The sequence below is a fragment of the Euphorbia lathyris genome, chromosome 8 (genome assembly GCF_963576675.1).
Source record: "Euphorbia lathyris chromosome 8, ddEupLath1.1, whole genome shotgun sequence".
NCBI classification, from domain to species: Eukaryota; Viridiplantae; Streptophyta; class Magnoliopsida; order Malpighiales; family Euphorbiaceae; genus Euphorbia; species Euphorbia lathyris.
In genome coordinates, this window is record NC_088917.1 from 35,596,769 (window position 1) to 35,604,696 (window position 7,928).

The window sequence follows — 7,928 nt, forward strand, 5'->3', positions numbered from 1 at the left end:
TAAGCAATCAATTTCCTAACGGACATGCTTAAAGGAAATCCGTAACCGCCATTAATGGAGCATTAATAGAGACTTTCTAGTTACTAAAGGTTACAACTTCATGACTATATATAGCTAGAATCTCGAGCTATCAAGGGACACATTCACTTACCATTTGTCAATTCAGTTTGCTCTCTTGTTCTTCCATACTGACTTTGGCATCGGAGCTTCCCCCCGTCGAACCCAACGACGCCCCCACAGAGACGGAAGTCAATCGGAAATTCTCCACTAGTCATCAGTCAGGAGTGGCCGGTGTAACCAATAGTATCGTTAGACCCAGAATCACCGTAAACCAATTTGAAATTAAGCCCGCATTACTTAATATGTTGCAAAATAATGTAACATTTTATGGGTTACCTAACGAAAATCCTAACACCCACTTGACAAATTTTCTTGAAATTTGTGACACTTTTAAGTAGACCTGTTCATGGGCTGGGCCGAGTCGGGTTCGGGCCGAGCCTAACTGGGCTTTACATATAATTATCTTGTCCAAGCCCAACCCAACCCACCTATATTTATATCGGGTTCGGGCCGGGCTGGGCTTGACTATAAAAAGTAATTCCCAAGCCCGGTCCAACCCGCCCATCTAATATGTTAATATTAAAAAAAAAAAATTTCTAATGTAATTATTTTAGGACTTTAGAGTAATTTAATTTTAGATTCAACTACCAAATTTAGTAACAGGAGTAAATTTTTTTTTTTTAAATACACCACATATATATATATATAATTAAAAATATTACTATATAATATAAAATCGGACCGGGCCGGGCTCACTTGGGATTTTGAGAGCAATCCCAAGCCCAACCCATTTTATATACGGGCTTGGACCGGGCCGGGCCAAAGATCAAATATCAATATCCAAGCCCAACCCATGAAGTGCGGGTCTGGGCGGGTTGGGCGGGCCAACAGGCTCATGAACAGGTCTACTTTTAAGATACCAGATGTGATCGCCGAAGCAATCAAACTTCGCCTCTTTCCTTTCACTTTGAAGGACAGAGCCAAAGAGTGGTTAACTTCTATGCCAGGCGCAACATTTCCGACTTGGGACCAACTAGCCCAGGCGTTTTTATCAAAATATTTTCCTTTAGCAAAAATCGCAAGAGTCATAAAAGAGTTAACATCTTTTTCTCAAAATGATAACGAAACTCTTTATGAGGCTTGGGAACGTTTTAAAGAACTTCAACGTTTATTCCCACACCACCAATTGCCCGATGCACTTTTAATGCAAACATTTTATAATGGATTAAATCCTACAACTAGAGGTTCATTAGATGCTATGTCGGGAGGGTTATTTATGAAGAAGACATCAGCCCAAGAAAGAGAACTTTTGGAGGAAATGACAATCAACAGCAGTATGTGGCCCGCGGAACATGGACATATGCCGGTGGCAAAATCATCGTCCTCAACCACATCATCAGTTAAAGGTATAGTGAATCTTGATCCAGTTGCAATGTTACAAGCCCAATTTTCTGCCTTATTGCACAAAATTGATAGGTTTATGGCACCATGCAATGCTACTGGTAATCCAATCCAAACATATGTGGATTATGAAGGTATGAGCGAGATTGATCAGGTAAATTTTGTCCAAGGGCAAAACCAAACTAATAATCCTTATTCTAATACCTATAATCCTGGATGGAGGAATCATCCTAACTTTAACTGGAAAGATGATAATAATAATAATAATAATGCAAATGCTAATCAAAATCGTACCAATAATTATCAAAATCAATCAAGAGATACGATTAGCACTTTATCTTCTAAAATCGACAAATTCATAGATGCTATCGGTGGAAAAATAAGTAATCACGACGATGGTTTTAAACGGATCGAAAATAAATTCGATCAGCTTATTAAAAACCAATCATCTGGCATCCATAATTTGGAGGTTCAAATTGGACAAATTGCTAAATCAATTCCATCCCGAAAAGAGGGAAGTCTTCCCAGCCATACGGAGGAAAATCCGAAAGAGCATGTAAAGGCTATCACTCTTCGTTCAGGGAAAAATTACTTAGGTCCGGAAATGCCCGGAGATTCGGCTTTACCAGGAACTGATTTACCAAAATCCATAGAAGATACATTAAACACAGAAAGTTCACCAATTGACTCAAGTACAAAAACTTTTGTACCCAAACCACCTTTTCCACACAAAGTCCGAAATAAGGACTATGACAAACAACTTTTAACGTTTTTAGAGAAACTTAAAAATTTGCACATTAATTTGACGTTTATGGATGCGATTACGCAAATTCCTAACTATGGTAAGTTCTTAAAGGATTTAATTTCAAAGAAAATTAGTTGGGAAGGAATTTCATCCATTTCGCTAACTGAAGACTGTAGTTCAATAGTGTCTAGCACTTTGCCCACTAAACTCAAAGATCCCGGATGTTTTACTATTCCGTGTAAGTTGGGTGATATTGAATTCCCAAGTTGTCTTTGTGATTTAGGAGCAAGTATAAACTTAATGCCGTTGTCTATTTTTAACAAGTTAGGTTTAGAAGAAGACATCAAACGTACCAATATGGTTTTGCAATTAGCGGATCAAACCACTAAAAGACCATATGGTATAATTGAGGACGTTTTAGTTAAAGTTCAAATTTATTTTTCCTACCGATTTCGTTATATTAGACTTTGCGTATGACGTTAATTATCCATTAATTTTTGGTAGACCGTTTATGAACACGGGACGTGCTCTAGTTGATGTGTCGGAAGGGAAAGTAGTTTTAAGGATATGAGAAGATAAGATCGAGTTTAATATGAACAAAGCAATGAAATATCCTATGGAGGATTTCGCTTGTATGAAACTTGACTTAGTTGAAGAATGTGTCAATGACATTATTCAAAAAGAAGAAGTAATAGAACCTATAATGGGAGAAGTATTAGAAGATAAGGACCCAGAGCCTTTGATTCAAGAAGATGGACCAGTTCCGCCTTCAATTGTAATACCTCCTAAATTAGAACTTAAAGAGTTACCAGACCATTTGAGGTACGCTTTCTTAGGCGAAAGCGATTCTCTACCTATAATTATCTCTAACAAGTTAACAAAAGATCAAGAAGAAAAATTGAAAGAAGTTGTTAGAAATAGGATAGGAAGTATGGGATGGCAAATTTCAGACCTAAAAGAATTAATCCTAGTATTGTAATGCACAGAATTCACTTAGAAGAAGATAAGCCGCCTAAAGCGGATAGGCAAAGACGCTTAAATTCGAACATGAAAGAAGTAGTAAAAAATGAGATTACTAAACTTTTAGACAATGGAATCATTTATCCTATCTTGGATAGTGAATGGGTTAGTCCAATCCATTGTGTACCTAAAAAGGGAGGCATAACTGTTGTAAGGAATGACGAAGGTGAATTAATACCTACACGAACCACCACCAGTTGGAGGGTTTGTATAGATTATAGGAACCTAAACAAAGCAACCAGGAAAGATCATTTTTCTCTACCTTTCATCGATCAGATGATTGAAAGGATAGCTAGTCATGTTTTCTATTATTTTCTAGATGGTTACTCCGGATTCTTTCAAATTTATATTTACCCGGATGACCAAGATAAAACAACCTTCACATGTCCTTATGGAACCTTTGCATATAGGAGAATGCCCTTTGGTCTATATAATGCACCAACAACATTTCAACGTTCTATGACTGTAATTTTTAACGATTTCATTGAAGATATCATGGAACTTTTTATGGATGATTTTTCAGTTTACGGAGATTCTTTCGATGCATGTTTAGGAAATTTAGATAAAGTTTTGTCTAGATGTGAAGAGACGAATTTAGTGTTAAATTGGGAAAAATGTCATTTCATGGTTGACGAAGGAATTGTTTTAGGCCATAAAATATCTGAAAAAGGATTAGAAGTGGATAGAGCAAAAACTTTAGTGATAGAAAAATTACCCCCTCCAACTACTGTTAAGGGAGTACGGTCATTTTTAGGACATGCAGGTTCTTACAGATGATTTATTAAAAACTTTTCTGTAATTTCCAAACCACTTACTAACTTACTTATGAAAGACTCAACCTTTGATTTTAATAAAGATTGTGTTAAAGCTTTCGAGACATTGAAGAGAGCTTTAGTCAGTGCACCCATAATTGCTAAACCCGATTGGGATTTACCTTTTGAAATCATGTGTGATGCAAGTGACTTAGCCATAGGATGTGTTTTAGGTCAAAGGAAGGATAAGAAGCTTCATGTTATTTATTATGCCAGTCACACTTTGTCCAATGCTCAATTAAATTACACCACAACCGAAAAAGAAATGCTAGCGGTAGTTTTTGCATGTGATAAGTTTAGGTCGTACTTGCTAGGATCTAAAGTTATTATATACACCGATCAGGCAGCTTTAAGGTATTTATTTGCTAAAAAAGATGCAAAACCACGTCTGATTAGATGGGTTTTGTTATTACAAGAATTTGATATAGAAATTAAAGACAAAAAGGGAGTAGAAAACCTTATCGCCGATCATCTATCAAGACTCGAAGATGAAAATGGTCCTATAGGTGAGACTATCGGTATACGAGATGATTTCCCTAATGAATATCTCTATCAGATAAAAAGAGTCATGTCACCATGGTATGCGGATATAGCAAATTATCTCGCATTTAATATTGTTCCAGAAGGATTAAGTTTCCAGCAAAAGAAAAAATTCTTTTCCGATGTTAGACAGTATTTTTGGGAAGACCCCTTCTTGTTCAAAACTTGTGGTGATGGTATGATTAGGAGATGCGTTAGCGAAAATAAATACGGGTCTATAATGTCAGAATGCCATTCAAGCTCTTATGGAAGGCATAACGGCGTTAGTAAAATAGTAGCTAGGATATTAGAATGTGGATTCTTTTGGCCTACATTGTTTAAGGACGTTTGTTCGTTTGTTATTCGGTGTGACAAATGTCAAAGAACTGGGAATTTAGGAAGGAAAGATGAGATGCCTCTCACGAACATGTTAGAAGTTGAAGTCTTCGACGTGTGGGGGATCGATTTCATGGGACCTTTTCCCCCTTCTTTTGGTAAAACTTATATTTTAGTAGTCGTAGATTATGTTTCAAAGTGGGTTGAAGCAATTGCAACCCCGACGAATGATTCTAAGGTTGTCCTTGAATTTCTTGATAATATATTTTGTAGATTTGGATTCCTAAGAGTTGTGATAAGTGAAGGAGGTACCCATTTCATAAACCGTAGTTTTGAATCACTTATGAGAAAATATGGAGTACGCCACTGCGTATCTACGCCATACCATCCTCAATCGAATGGTCAAGCGGAGATATCAAATAGAGAACTCAAATGGATTCTAGAGAAAACAGTTTCGTCTTCAAGGAGAGATTGGTCTTGTAAACTTAACAATGTGTTATGGGCATACCGTACTGCATTTAAAACACCAATAAGAATGACACCATACCGATTAGTGTATGGGAAAGCATGTCATTTCCCAGTAGAATTAGAACATAAAGCTTATTGGGCTATTAAAGAACTTAACTATGATTTACAACAAGCATGTAAGAAACGTTTGCTCGACTTGAATGAGTTGGATGAATTACGACATTTATCTTATGAAAATGCAAAAATATATAAAGAGAAAGTGAAAAAATGGCACGATGCCAAAATTAAAGTCAAAAGCTTTAGCATTGGAGATAAGGTGCTGTTATTTAATTCACGACTTCGATTATTTCCAGGTAAACTTAAGTCTAGATGGACAGGACCATATTTAGTCGTTAAAACATTCGACTATGGATCTTTAGAACTTGAAGGACATAACGGAGTTCGCTTTAAAGTTAACGGTAATAGATGCAAAATCTATTATGAAAATGCTCCAATTAAGAAACTTAAGTTCATAACAAGATTCCATGAAGATTAATTCGTTAATTTTCATGTACTTCTTTTATTTTGTTTTTGTTTAAATTCTTAGTTTAGCTTTTATTTTATTTTATTTTTATGATTTTTAGTTTTTTTAGATGAATTTATATCAAGTTATAGATGCATAAAAATATATTTAAGTCATGTTTTTAGTCAGATTTTAGGTAAATAGTTCGAATCAGAAGAAATTAGCAATTCTCGGTCGAGAATCCAGGATTCTCAGTTGAGAATTTGCATTTTTAAAATTGTCCAAGAAGGTAAGAGATTTTCTGATCTTACCGAGAATTTATATTCTCGGCCGAGAATCAGAAAATTAGGGTTTCGACGCCTAATTTCCCTGAGGAAATTAGCGTGTCGCGACCGAGAATCAGGATTCTCGGTCGCGACACGGGTGTTTTTAGCACATGTCAGCCTTGTTTCTTCTTCCTCCTGCAGACATAGCTATTCAAACTCGAAAAATTGAGTTTCTTCAACTCCAATAGGTCTGATTTTATGCCTTTTTGAATTAAAAAGACACATTATTTCGTCCTATGATCCCTATAAATAAATTCAAGAGGTTCAGATTTCTGTTCCTTACTTTTCTATTCATCTCTATCAGACAAAATTCTGATATTCTAAATACCATTTTCAAACAAAGTTCCAGAAACCTTTTGTTCCTCCAAACACCATGACAACTAAGCACAGATCTTCCAAGAAGATTGCCGCTTCACGCAATAAGCGTCCTGACTTGTCAGAACACTACGGTGTGCCATTTCCTATATACAATCATGATGAAGGCCGAAGATATTACCAACATCGCTACAAGTTTTTTGTTGGCATGTTGTATATGGATGGGTTATTAAATGATGAACTCAGCATCAGCGATGATATGAATCGCTATCTAGAGAAATTAGGGTGGACCAAGTTCGTCCATATGAGGTTTCCTATTATTGGAGACTGGATTCTTGAATTTTTCTATACAGTACGCTTCGTGAACAAGTGACGGGTGCGTCTCAGTTTTCGTAGAGATGGTGAAACCTTTACATTTGGATACCTTGAATTACATGCCTGGTTTGGTTTTCCCCCAAGGGATACAACCATACATCGTCCTGGCAGAGATATGACATCCCGTGACATTTGGAGGATGCTAACAGGATTTTGGCGTTTCAATCCTCGTCTCGCCTACAACCAATCCATCAACTCCAATTCGATGTTATATTTACATAAATTTCTGTGTCACAGTTTGTTCGGACGCATGTTTAGCAGTGTTGTCAAAGACACGGACTTATATGTCCTTGGAGATATTTTCCAAGGCAATACAGTTGATACCTCCAAAATTTTGATGGAAGGTCTTGTTGCCGCTTCTCGATCCAAGGATAAGAAGATTGGTTTCGGCAATATCATATGTGGGATAATTCTCGGGGCCAATGGGGCTATTTCTGTTCCTTGGAGCGATGCTGAATCCTTTCCAACATTGGACTATAAGTTCTTGGAAAGTGAAGGCCTCGTGAGACGTATCTTTAGGACAGGCCCGCGTTTTCTTTCTGCACCAGAACAGCAAACTTTCGTGCAGTTAAAACTAGAATGTTACAGGGTCATGCGAATCCCAATTCATAGGGATGAGTATTTAGATTAGTTTAGTTCGTTTTGATTTTCAGTTTGTAAATATTGTTGTTTTGTTTTGTTTATATTAAATTTTTCTTTGTATTTATGTTTTGATTCATCTTGTACATATATGTTATTCAATAAAATTTCAATTCATTTTTTTAGTTTGATTCTGGTTTATATTAATTCCAATTTCTATATGATAATCCATCAAATCTTTATTAAATCTATTTCATGTTAATAAATTCTACTCATATGAACATGATAATGATTTTAATGAACTTATAATGATTATCACTTATATGTGTTGAACTTATTTTGATTAATTTCTGCATCTGTATCAAACTTAACAGTTTAAGGTTATAAATAATGAATTACTACATACATAAATTTACATTTAATTACATTTAAGATGATTCATTTTAACTTATATGTTTTAATGTACATTA

General features: G+C 35.8%; 1 non-coding gene across 1 annotated transcript; it reads right to left on the minus strand.

Annotated features, from left to right (window-relative positions):
• Positions 1-1,141: 1,141 nt before the first annotated feature.
• Positions 1,142-1,248, minus strand: LOC136204365 (small nucleolar RNA R71). Its single transcript, XR_010675208.1, has one exon. It is a non-coding gene; the product is annotated as a small nucleolar RNA R71 (small nucleolar RNA).
• Between the last annotated feature and the right edge of the window lie 6,680 nt (positions 1,249-7,928).